Source organism: Lepus europaeus, chromosome 11 (genome assembly GCF_033115175.1).
Source record: "Lepus europaeus isolate LE1 chromosome 11, mLepTim1.pri, whole genome shotgun sequence".
NCBI classification, from domain to species: Eukaryota; Metazoa; Chordata; class Mammalia; order Lagomorpha; family Leporidae; genus Lepus; species Lepus europaeus.
The window spans coordinates 22284970-22298523 of record NC_084837.1 but is presented as its reverse complement, the minus strand read 5'-3'; positions in this window follow the sequence as shown (position 1 = coordinate 22298523).

Here is a 13554-nt window from a genome sequence, read left to right as displayed (position 1 = left end):
CTGTCCACTCTGCCTGTCAAAAAAAAAAAAAAAAAAAAAGAAAAGAAAAGAAAAGAAAAAAGAAAAAAAAGAAAGGAAAAAAGAAAAAGAAAATGTCAGAGTGGTTATTTAGCCTAGCAAAGATGCTTGCACCCTACACTGGAGGACCTGGGTTTGATTTGAAACCTGGCTCCCGACTCCCGATTCCCATTGATATAGACCCTGGGAGGAAGCAGTTATGGCTCAATAACTGGGTCCCTGCCACCCCCAGGGAAAACCTGGATTGTGTTCCAGCTCCCAGCTTCAACCCAGCACAGCTCTGGCCTTGCAGTTACTTAGAGAGTGAAGTGGAGCTCTGTTTCTCTGTCTACCTGTCTCGCAAATAAATTTTTTAAAAAATTAAATTCATGAAAAACACAGGTAGGGATTTCATTTTTTTACACCAAAATAGAATTATCTTTTAATTCTACTATCCATGAAATTCTAGAAGTACCCTTATATTACCTACCCCCCCAATCAATTCTGTTACCCATGGTTAGATCAAACCCCTAAAACAATCAGTGTTCCTTCTGCCTTCCTTTCTATATTTGTAAATAATAACAATAACAACTTTGACTTAGTGCAGCAACATGTTTTTCCCCCCATTCTTTTTACTTCTAATAGAGATCCCAAGAAATCCAAGAAGACTAGGCTAAAATATGTTGTAACAGATAAACAAGATAACTCAGATACAAAATAAGTAAATCCTGACTGAGCAAAGAAGCCGAAAGGACCTAGAACAGCAAGAGAATCTTCCTCATTTGAAAAAAAAAAAAAAGACTTCACAGGTACGCAAGACCCTCATAAAACTCATGGAAAAGAGGATTAAAAGATAAGTCTATTTTGATGTCAAAAAAATTTGAAGTCCATGAATACATTTTTTATAACATACATTTTTTCATGAAGTTTTTGAAGATCCTTGTATGCATGGATTTCAAAATTTTTGCATCAAAGTAATCTTTTCATTCAATTGTCCCTGAACTTTCTGAAGTTGCCTTTACACAGAAGACCCTGTGCAGAATAACTTTACTTGGCTGCCTATGGCCTGGCTCCAGAGCCTTCTAATTGGCAGAGGTGCTGATAGTCAAACGAATTAGACTGCCTAGAAAAAGAAGGCACTTGTATCTGGGAAATTTGAGGAGGAAAGTTTGTGCCCAGTGAAAGTTACAATTTTAACTCAAGGTTTCTGAAGACCCAAAGAGTGATAACATAAAGTGCTACCTTTTTATGTGAAGACCAGCATCTATAACAAGATTTGAAAGTTAGATAAAGAGGAGGAAGAAGAGAGGAAGGAAAAAAACGATGATAGGGCTTTTTTTTAAAAAAAGATTATTTATTTATTTCAAAGTCAGAGTTACACAGAAAGAGAAGGAGCATTAGAGAGAAAGAGAGAGAGAGAGGAAGAGAGAGAGAAAGGTCTTCCATCTGCTGGCTCACTTCCCAATTGGCTGCAATGGCCAGAGATGCACCAATCTGAAGCCAGGAGCTTCTTCTGGATCTCCACATGAGTGCAAGGTGCAAGGACTTGGGCCATCTCCTACTGCTTTCCCAGGCCATAGCAGAGAGCTGGGTGGGAAATGGAGCAGTCAGGACTTGAATTGGCGCCCGTATGGGAAGCAAGCACTGCAGGTGGCATTACCTGCTATGCCACAGCACCGGCCCCAGTGATATGGCTTTTGAGCTGATAAAAGTTCTGTGCTAAGTTCTGTTTTTGTTTTTGCTTTTTAAGATAATGCAAAGTTTCCATTAACTTTTTTTAAAACTTATTTGAAAAACAGACAGATGAGAGCTCTTCCATCTACTGGTTCATTCCCCCAAACACCCACAACATCAGGGACTGGTCCAGGCTGAAGCCAGGAGCCCAGGATTCAATCTAGGTCTCTCATGTGGGTGGCAGAGATCTGCTATCTCCCAGGATGATGATTAGCAGGAAGCAGGAACCTGAAACAGAGCCAGAACTCAAACCAAGGCAATCCAATGTGGGAGGCAGGCATCTTAACCAAAGGCCCCCCCGCTTCAAGCCCAGTTTAACACCTTCAGCTACCTAGGAAGCAAATAAGTAAATGTCGTCGGTGTTCTTAGCCTGTTGGATGGGAACACATAGACCTAGAAAGGTCGTCTGCCTGGGGAGGCCAGGTAGGCAGTGGTTTCTTCTCCCTTTAAATAGTGCTTTCTCCTATCTTCCTTTACCTCCATTGTCGGGCTGCTTCCATCTCCGCTCACTGGTACTGCAACATAGGGTCCTTCTCACATGGTGCACATTCTCTCTTTTTTTTAAAACTTTTACTTAAACATAAATTTTGAAAGTCCAACTTTTATTTTTTTTTTATTTTTATTTTTGACATGCAGAGTTAGACAGTGAGAGAGAGAGACAGTGAGAAAGGTCTTCCTTCTGTTGGTTCACCCCCCAAATGGCTGCTACGGCTGGCGCGCTGCGCCAATCCAAAGCCAGGAGCCAGGTGCTTCCTTCTGGTCTCCCATGCAGGTGCAGGGCCCAAGCACTTGGGCCATCCTCCACTGCCATCCCGGGCCACAGCAGAGAGCAGGACTGGAAGAGGAGTAACCGGGACAGAATCCGGCGCCCCAACTGGGACTAGAACCTGGGGTGCTGGTGCCACAGGTGGAGGATTAGCCAAGTGAGTGGCGGCACCAGCCCAAAGTCCAACTTTTAAATTATAGTGGCTTTTCCCCCCATAACCTCCCTCCTACCTGCAACCATCCCACCTCCCGCTCTCTCTCCCATCCCATTCTTCATCAAGATTCATTTTCAATTATCTTTATATACAGAAGATCAACTTAGTATATACTAAGTAAAGATTTCAACAGTTGGTGCCCATTCTCTTTGCCACATCTGCAGACACAAGCCTGGACACACACCTCCACCTTGAATTGCTCTCTTCTCTTCTGTAATGCTAGTCCCTTAAATTGCCCTGCCACCCCTCTGGTGTGCTGAGCACCACCAGCCTGACACAGGCTTTCTCCTAAGGGCAGTCTTGAGCCCTCCTCTTATATAATGTTGGTACTCTTGCCAAGCCTTCGCTGAGATACGCCTAACAAAGGCAAAGACCAAGGGGAGAGGAGCTGCTCGGAATGCTTGGGCAAGACAGCAAAGCCTGGTCCTCCAGGCCAAGCAGAAGTCAGGGCTACAGCCAGGGGAGCACAGCCGAAAACTCCTGGTGTTCACAGACACCATTTTCCTCCAACTTTTCCCAAGTGGAGAAGAGAAGAAGAGAGAGAGAAAAGAGAGCCGGAAGGGCAGGGGGCAGGGGGCAAGGCAGGGAAGAGAAGGGGACATGATGGGAAGGGAAAAAGGAAAGGAAGGGGGGAAGAAAACTCCTCCAGGTTTCACCTCTGGACACGAATCTCCAAGTTTGAAAACCTGGGAATCTGCATTATTACCAATCACCTTTAAGACCCAATGCAGGGGCCGGCTTTGTGGTACAATGGGTTAATGCCCTGGCCTGAAGCACTGGCATCCCATATGGGCGCCAGTTTTCTAGTCCTGGCTGCTCCTCTTCTGATCCAGCTCTCTGCTGTGGCCTGGGAAAGCAGTGGAAGATGGCCCAAGTCCTTGGGCCCTTGCACCCATGTGGGAGACCCGAAAGAAGCTCCTGGCTTCTGGCTTCAGATTGGCACAGCTCCAGCCATTGCGGCCATCTGGGGAGTGAACCAGTGGATGGAAGACCTCTCTCTGTCTCTACCTCTCTCTGTAACTCTTTCAAATAAATAAAATAATTCTTTAAAAAAAAAAAAAAAAAGACCCAGTGCAACTAGGAGCATGGAGTCCCAGCCCTCAGACAAACGCAAGATCAAAGTTCCAGGAAATTAACAAGGAGACGAAGTTTTAGAACCATCCCAGGCCCATGACCTCCAGGGCACTGATTACTCAGGCCCTTCTTTTAAAGGCCCAGGGCCCCAGGCCGGACATTCCTTGATTCATGGCCCACCCGCTTCCACAGTTGTAAGCCTTGGTGGTGCGGGAGGGAGCTCGGAGAGGAAGCCGCGGTGGAAGGCTGCCTCTCGTGAGGACAAGGATGTCACAACAGTTTTCCAAGCTCCAGGCCAACACCCCTCCCAAGCCACCAGATGTTGCAACTGGACTTGTGCCTGCCAGTGTCCAGCACAGCTTGAACTGGGTTCTTAGATCCCCTGTTCATCTCATGAGGGCAGAGGAGGCAACCTGGGCCCAGCTGGGAGTGGGGTGGGAGGAGTACACATAGCAGACTGATGCTAACCTTGGCAGGTGGGGTCCAGGGATTGCTAGTAAAAAACAAACATACAACAGCACTCTGGTTTCTCCCTAGTATGGCTTCTTTTCGGTAGGTTTTCTGCTTGTCTTCTCCCTTTCTTCATCTCAAATAGGGTCTATCTGAACCCTTCTTGGAAGGTAACCACATGTCAGTTCTAATCCCCATTGAGTGAGCAAAACACCCAAGCTGCATGGAGCACATGAATTCCACATGTGGATGCCTCACCAAAGACCTGTTAGGGCTCCAGGGAATGTTTCCTCATTCTCTCCAATTTAGGTTCATAATCAGATAAATCCAATCCATGAGATCAGCCAGGCACCTGGGAAACTGCCCCTGGGTGCATGCAACCATTCTCTGGTGTTTTCTGTAGCTCTCCTGTTTACTGCGCCCTTCTGTTAACCTCCCTGTGTTTTTTCCATTTCAGGTGGGTCCTCGTATCAGACATCTGGAGCGAGTTTAAAATTTACTGACGCAACTCAGATACACAAATAATGATACGGGGATTTTTTTTTTTTTTTTTTTTTTTTTTTGCTAACTTAGCACACAACTTAAATCACAAGCCCAACTTCTGGAACTCGTCAACTTGCCAATTCAAGTTGTCTAAGAATGGCTCAGAACTCCGGGAGGCTGTCCTCAACTCTGCCGATCCCCTACTCAGGTGCTGCTCTGCGGGTCTTGCAGTCTCCCTCTTAAATTAATCCTTGGGAATAGGGCAATTGATCTCTGTGCTTGTGAACTCCCCCAGAAATCTGGCCCCTGGAACACGCAGTCTTCAGGGACCCCTTCTGGGGCAGCCACTGGGACCTCACCTCCTCGAGTCTCCTCTGGTCTTTCCCCACTGCTGCTTGAACTGCTATTTCCTTTCGGCCCAGAAACCAGCCTCACTTCCAACCCTGGGGCTCATGGTAAGCACTTGAGTTAGTCCACCAGGCTTTCTCCTTTGATATGAAAAGTCAAGCGTCTGGAATTCTCAATCCTTTTCCTGCTCTAAGAGCTCTGCCCGGCACTGAACGCTATACAGCTGGGGTGTGAAACTCAAAACTGTCAGCCTTTTGCTCAGCAGACCATTGCTGAGGGTCTGCTCAGTTCTGCCTACAGGATTAGATGTGCAAAGGTGAGTGAAACAAGCCGCTGACTCTACTCAACACGTGCTCCGTTGGCCAGCAGCACGGGTGCCCTTGGGAGATGGGGGACCTCAGACGCCCTCTGAGACTGGCTGAATCCAAATCTGCATTGTAACAAGATGCCCAGCGGGTGCAGGTGCCTGGTGACATGTGAGCAGCACCGGTCTCCTGCCTTACTCCGTGGCCCACGATCTACACCTATATTTGACAGGTCCAAAAATGAGGCCCAAAAGTAGACGACAGCTCCAGCTAGAAGTCCTGGCAAGAAACCTGAGGCTTTCCCACTGCGGTGCCCCTCTCCTACCCACATCCCTTGGTCCAGAGGGCCTGTTCATTTCAATCTTGGGCCCTAAGCCCAGCCTGCCCACTCCTGCCCTCTTCCTCTCCAGTTCTGCTGAACACAAGACTGCGCACACAGCAGGAGCTCTGGGAGAACGGGCTGGAGACAGCTGAGACCCAGTGCAGCATCTGTAAAGGAAGTGCCTTCCAAATCCTATTTTAAATGTGTTTATTTATTTCTAAGCCGTAAACATTTCTGAGTGCTCACCACATGCAAAGCCCTGGGCTACATACAACAACCTCGGGACACATCCTAGGCTCATGGTCTGGCTGGGGAACCAGACACTACCAGTGTGTGATCTGGAGTGGCTTTAGCAGAGATTGTATGGAATTTTATTTACTTTACTATGGGGCAGACATTTCCAGCAATTATCTGTAAAGATACTTTTAGATCAATTATATTGGACCAGTAACACAAATATTAAGAATCAGTTTTGCAGGGCTGGCACTGTGGAATACCAGGTAAAGCCACCCCCTCCAATGCCGGCATCCCTTACGGGTGCAGGTTCAAGTGCCAGCTGCTCTGCTTCAGACCTGGCTCTCTGCTATGGCCTGGGAAAGCAACAGAAGATGGCCCAAGTCCTTGGGCCCCTGCACCCAGCCTGCTCCAGGCTCCTGGCTTCACATCAGCTCAGCTCTGGCTATTGCAGCCATTTGGGGAGTAAACCAGTAGATCAAAGATTGACCTCTCTCTCTCTCTTTGTCTTTATAATGTAACTCCACCTTTCAAATAAATAATTAAATCTTAAAAAAAAAAATCAATTTAGAGGTTAAAGGAGGCAGAATCTACACCAGTGGTAGGAAGGGTACAATTTCTGAAAAGAAAATTACTCAACTTTGGAATCAAATGTTAACAGAAGAAAGCGTATTATTAAACCTAGCCTTTTTTTTTTTTTTTTTTTTTTTTTTTGGCTGTTGTTATTTACATTGTTCTTGGGGTTGGAAGTGGAATAGTCTGGCTAATCAAATACTCTGGAAAAAGTGAAAATAGGGGCTGGAATGTGGGAGACCCGGAAGAAGCTCCTGTCTCCTGGCTTCAGATCGGTGCAGCTCTGGCCATTGCAGCCAACTGGGGAGTGAACCATCAGATGGAAGACTTCTCTCTCCCTCTCCCTCTGCCTCTCCTCTCTCTGTGTAACTCTTTCAAATAAATAAATCTTTTAAAAAAGAATATTATTCTTTTGTAATGCATTTCTCAAAGCGTTTTGAAATATTAACACTATTCAGGATAATTTTGTAAATATTAAACATCACGAAAAGAATCCTATACTTTAAAAACTGATTTATCTTTCCATTTATTTGGAGTATAGAAACTGAGAGACTATTATATCTAAATGCACTTAACAATGTTGATCAGTAAGTGTACAAAGCTAGAAAATAGATCATATTCCCACTGAAGAATAATTTATCATCTTTAATTAACAAAGAAAATGTTTTTCAAATATAAACAGAACAGAATCAATGACCAATTCTTATAGTTAAAGTGTGTACAAAAAAATAAAATAGGGGTTGGGTGTGGTTTCCAAGACTCTAATTATAGAAACAAACCAAAAGACCTAGAATTAGAAATCTATTTGCAGAAAAAAAAGTCATCCGTCCTAAATTGCCAGAAAAAATCCCACTTGAGAAATTTTCTGGAGATCACTGAATATAAATCACCAATTCAATGAATTCTGAACCATGCTCTACTCTTTTGTTGCTGTTTTCTTCATATTCAAATCCGTGGTGGGTAGACCTTGTTGTCCAAGCCCAGAAGATGTGTCCATGCCTTCCCTCAGGAGATGTGGCTTCCACTGCTGGAGTGGGGACTAATCATACAGGGGAGTATACTGCCCACATGCACAAAGTGGGTTCAGAGAGTGGGCAACCAAAAGCAAATGGCCAATGCCCACTGCTTCACTGTTATTATACAAGGATAAACAAAATTTGACAAAATTCTGAAGGCATGTGATACTACACACAAGTCATTTAGATTAGAAGGAACTTATCAGAAAGCGATAACCCCAGGGCTGCTCCACTTCCTATCCAGCCCCCTAATAATGGCCTGGGAAAAGCAGTGGAAGATGGTCCAAGTGCTTGGGTCCCTGCACCCAGGTGGGAGACCAGGAGGAAGTTCCTGGCTCCTGGCTTTGGATGGGCATAATTCCAGCTGTTGGGCCATTTGGGGAGTAAACCAGAGGATGAAACATCTCTCTCTCTCTCTCTGCCTTTCCCTTTCTGTCTCTCTGTAACTCTGCCTTTCAAGAAAATAAATCATAAAAAAAGTGATGCTTTAGGAACTATTTTCCTGAAAGCATCATGGGAGAGATCAGCATTTCAGAGACCCTTGCAATTCACCAGTTTGCTTATGAAACCACAGTTCAACAATAAATATATTAATCAAAATTCCATTAAAAAGTAGCAAAAGGATATTCAATGTCATGAATATTTTTATGACAGTCTAATCATCTTTACATATCACAAAGCAGTGAAAACATAATGAAATGTATATCCATTTTTTCATACACATGTGAGTTCATGAAACAATGTGATACAAAGAGAATGGAGAAAACCTGTCTGGATATTGAATCTCATGTTCTGCATTTGATACCTTTGTCAGCCAGAACTTCAGAATATCATGATTTTAGACCAAGGGCAATTTTTCAACCAGAAAACATAGACACAGGTGCCATGGAGCAGAATGCAAGCAATGAGGATGTGAGGTTCACTTCTTCTACTGCTTCAAACAGAATACCAGAAAATATACTTACAGAGAAATGTTAGTCAATGCAACTGTGAGAAAACTAGATGAGCTGGAGATTACAGTAGGAACCTCTAGCTAAAAATGCCAGACTGGTAGGAATCAGAAGCTAGGCAGGACCAAGATCCCCATCTGAAGCAGGAAGTGAACATTCTGCCATAGGTTTACAAGAGATTTCTTCCAGGGGCCAGTGCCATGGTGTAGCAGGTAAAACTGCCATCAGCAGCACTGGCATCCCATAGTGGGGCTGGTTTGTGTCCCAGCTGTTCCTTTTCTGATCTAGCTCCCTGCCAATGGCCTGGGAAAGCAGTGGAGGATGGCCCAAGCGCTTGGGCCCCTGCATTCATGTGGAAGAAGCTACTAGCTTCTGGCTTTGGATTGGCCCAGCTCCAGCCATTTGGGGAGTGAACCAGAGGACAGACGATCTCTGTCTTGCTCGCTCTCTTGCTCTCTCGCTCTATAACTCTACCCTTCAAATAATAAGTAAATCTTAAGAAAAAGAAAAAAAGAGAGAGATTTCTTCCAGATCTGAGTTGACATTTCTCCAGAGAGGGAGCCCCTTCACCCACCTCGGACTGCAGGTGTAGTACTGGGAGTAGATGCAGTTGATTTGACTTTCCCTGAGTTGGAAATCATTGTCCCAACTCTTATGTAACCTTAAGCAAGTCACTTGCTTTTCCCAGATGTCAACTGGTCCCCCACCCTAAGCCACACACATATATTTTGTAGAATAAGGGCTTTGGAAGCTATGATCGCTAAGATTTGTTCTCACTCCAAATTCTAAGGTCCCATACTCCTTGTCTGTTTTCATAGCATTCCCCTTGTTCTGATTTGTGATGGATTCCGACTGTGGATGTAAGGCTGACCCTTCATTTCCAATCTAAAATAAAAAACACAAGAATATGTGAATCCCTCTCATCATGTTTTTCTCCCCACTGAGATTGTCAACTCCTTCACAGTTAGCAAAATCTTTGTCACATAGTTAGTTTTGAGTAAACATTTAATTGTTTAAATGAGAAAAACTTCTTGAATTAGTGAGTATCTGTAAATTCACCTTGCCTTTTGATCCACTTTCTTTGTACATACTCCTTACATTAAAATCTACAGCAGTGCTGTCCATAGAAATATAATATGAGGCACATATGTAATTTTGAAATTGTAGTAGTTGCATTTATAAAATGCAAATAGGAACTGGCATTGTGGCACAGGAAGTGAAGCCACCTCCTACAGCACTGGCACCCACATATGAGCACCAGTTTGAGTTCCAGATGCTCCACTTCCAATCCAGCTGCTTGCCAATGCAACTGGGAAATCAGTGAAAATGGCCCAAATGCTTGGGCCCCTGCCATCCACATAGGAGACACAGATGCAGTTCTAGGCATCTGGCTTTAACCTGGCCCAGAAACAACCACTGCACGTTTGGGGAGTGAATCAGCAGACAGAGGACTCTGACCCTCTCTTTCTCTAACTCTTCCTTTTAAAGAAATAAAACAAACCTCGGGGCCAGTACTGAGGCTTAGCGGGTAAAACTGCCACCTGCAGTGCCAGCATCCCATATGGGCGCTGGTTCGAGACCCAGCTGCTCCACTTCATATCCAGCTCTCTGCTATGGCCTGGGAAAGCAGTAAAAGATGGACCAAGCCCTTGGGCCCCTGCACCCACGTGGGAGACCTGGAAGAATCTCCCGGCTCCTAGTTTCTGGCTTCTAATCGGCCCAGCTCTGGCTGTTGCGGGCAATTAGGGAGTGAACCAATGGATGGAAGACCTCTCTCTCTCTGCCTCTCTTTCTCTGTGTAACTCTTTCAAACAAATAAATAAATCTTAAAAAAAAAAAATAAAATAAAACAAACCTTTAAAAAGTAAAGGGACCTGGGGCCAGCACTGTGGTGTAGCAGGTAAAGCCTGCCTGCAGCACCAGCATCCCATATGGGTGCCGGTTCAAGTCCTGGCTGCTCCACTCCCCATCCAGTTCCATGTTAGTGTGTCTGGGGAAGCAGTGGAGGATGGCCCAAGTGCTTAGGCACCTGCACCTGCATGGGAGACCCAGAAGAAGCTCCTGACTCCTGGCTTAGGACTGGCCCAGCTCTGACCATTGCAGCCATTTGGGGGATGGAAGGTCTCTCTCCCTTTCTCTAACTCTGCCTTTCAAATAAAATAAACAAATCTTTAAAAAAAAAAAAAAAAGGAAAATAATCCTGCCTTCAAAGTAGGAGCCTGAGATGGAGTTCCTGGCTCATAGCTCTGGTCTGGACCAGCCCTAACTGCTGTGGACATTTGATTTTTTTTTTAAGATTTTATTTATTTATTTGCAAGGTAGAGTTACAGAGAGAGGGTGAGACAGAGAGAGATCTTTCATCCATTGGTTCACTCCCCAGATGGCTGCAATGGCCAGACCTGGGCTGATCCAAAACCAGAAGCCAGGAGCTTCTTCCGGGTCTCCCGCATGGGTGCAGGGACCCAAGGACTTGGGCCATCTTCCACTGCTTTTCCAGGCCACAGCAGAGAGCTGGATCAGAAGAAGAGCAGACAGGATTAGAACCAGTGCCCATATGGGATGCCAGTGCCACAAGCGGGAGGACTAACCTCCTCCACCACAGCACCGGCCCCTGCCATGAACATTTGGGCAGTGAAACAGCAGATAGAAGATTTCTCTCTCTGCCTCATCTGTCAGTTTGCCTTTCAAATAAATATTTTTTAAAAAGATCTAGTACTTTCAAAAAAAGGAAAAGGTAGGGGTATAATTAATTTAAACATACTTTACTTAGCTTATTGTATTTAAAACATTATCACTTTAACATAATCAATATAAAATATTAATGAAGTGGGGCCGGTACTTTGGTGTAGTGGGTAAAGCCATTGCCTACAGTGCCAGCATCCCATATGGGTGCTGGTTTGTATCCCAGCTGCTCCACTTCCTATCCAGCTCTCTGCTGTGTCCTGGGAAAGCAGTGGAAGATGGCCCAAGTCCTTGGGCCCCTGCACCCACATGAGAGACCCAGAAGAAGCTCCTGGCTCCTGGCTTCGGATCAGCGCAGCTCCAGCTGTTGCAGCCACCTAGGGAGTAGAGCAGTGGATGGAAGACCTCTCTCCCTGTCTCTCCCTCTCATTGTCTGTAACTCTACCCCTGAAATAAATAAAATCTTTTAAAAAATAATAAAAGGTGTATATTATCTCATAGTTCCACAAATATTTCTTTAAAAAAAATAACCTGGGTTTAAAAGCTACCCATAAAAGACATTTTTTAAGATAAATAAACAAGGACATATATATATATATATATATTCCAATAGCATTTGGGGGGGGGGCATTGTTATTAACTAAAAGGTAATTGTAACATCTGGTTACTGGAAACTTTGGAAGCACAACCCATTTGAATCTTCTCAACCCTAACCAAACACCACCTCCCTGTATATGGAGAGTAGGTGGTGTCCTGCTCCCATGACCCTGTCTCCCTCCACACTTACCTCCCCTGATCTTTAGAACTTTACCCCACACTTAGAAAAACTTGCCCTGGCTAGGCCAGCCTGGGCTTCCTGGAACAACACATCTCCCAAGTGAAGGCTCTTTGTTTTCTGCTCCCAAAGAGCCCACAGGTCAGTTTCACAGGAACTTTTATTATGAGTCTGTCCACCCCTCTCTGTCTTTCTGGAATTCAAACTCTAGAAGACTGTTAGCAACATATAGGGGTGATTTTGGAAATCGACAGGCAGCTGGGAGTCCGGGACTGAATGGAAACAATCGGAAAGTCAGGGCAAAGTGGGAACAACTCGCAGCACTTTGCACTACGGGGAGGTCAAAATGTGGGCTACAAATCAAATTTGTCCTTGGTTGGATCGACAATTACAAGATACCTGAACTCCTGGGCCTCAGAGCATCTGTCTGCCATTTGAGCCCAGAACAAGCTGCCTGGATATGGAGACTGGTCCTCCAATTAGCTACAATTGAGTTCAGGATGAGAGCTGGGCTATCCTTTTTCCTCTCCTCAATTTTGTTATTCTAGCAACTGTCATCACCATTCACTTCCAGTCACAGACCATACATAGTAAAGGAGCCCCATTCAAATTCTCTATCCAGATGAACTCCACAGGCCAGCTAATGTGAACTTATGAAAACCAATGGTAAATATAAATGCTAGCTGCACTCCCACTCACCATGGGATGTTAGTAGATATTTACATTTAGAAGTTTAACACATCCTGGCTTTAATCCAATATTCTCTGGCTTTCTCTAAACAACCCCAGTTTTCTAAACCCTATGGTTAGCCTGTGTAAAGAGAGGACCAGAGTGAGCGAATGTTAGGAAGCAGTTATAAATATAAACCACCTTTTAAGATTTACACAGAGATTTTGTTAGTAAATTTAGAGAGTTGTGTATGCTGGAGCTTTTTGCCTATATACTTGGAAACTAACAGAAGCATGCAGAGAAAGAATCTGTTTTGTGGGCTACCCGGCCGCCACCACTATGCTTCCTAACTTTTGAGTTAGGAATGGAAGGAGGCCAACCAAGAACCAAACACAGATATAAATGTGATTTTAGAAGTAACCACCAGTGAAATAGACAAAGAGAGAAAACACCCTAACCCTGGGAACATCAATATTTTACCTTTTTCCCCAAATGAGCTTAAATCACTAAACTGAATACCAGCAGTTTAATCATTGATATTTAAGTATTAAAAATGTGTTCTCCACAACTAACTGAATACCTAAAAGGAAACCTGTAGAAGTGAAACCGACACTATGAGAAGCAATGACTTGATCAGCCCTTTTCTTGGCTGTCAAGGAACAGCTTACTATTTTATTCTTTTTAGTATTTTTTTTCGACTTAAAACCATTGGTTGAACTCTTTACTTAACACAGAATTATTCTCATGTGTTTAAATCCAATTGAAAATTGATCCCTGTTAAAAATAAGAATAAGGGAATAAGGGAATAAGAGAGGGAGGAGATGTACAGTTCAGCACACATTGTCTCAGACTTACCCTTTAAGAGTAAAGCTAAAACTTGCCATGGGACTCCAAATTTCATTAAGTTGGCAGGTACCCATGCCCTTTTACTAGTTAAAGTGATCAGTTTAAGTTATGAACTT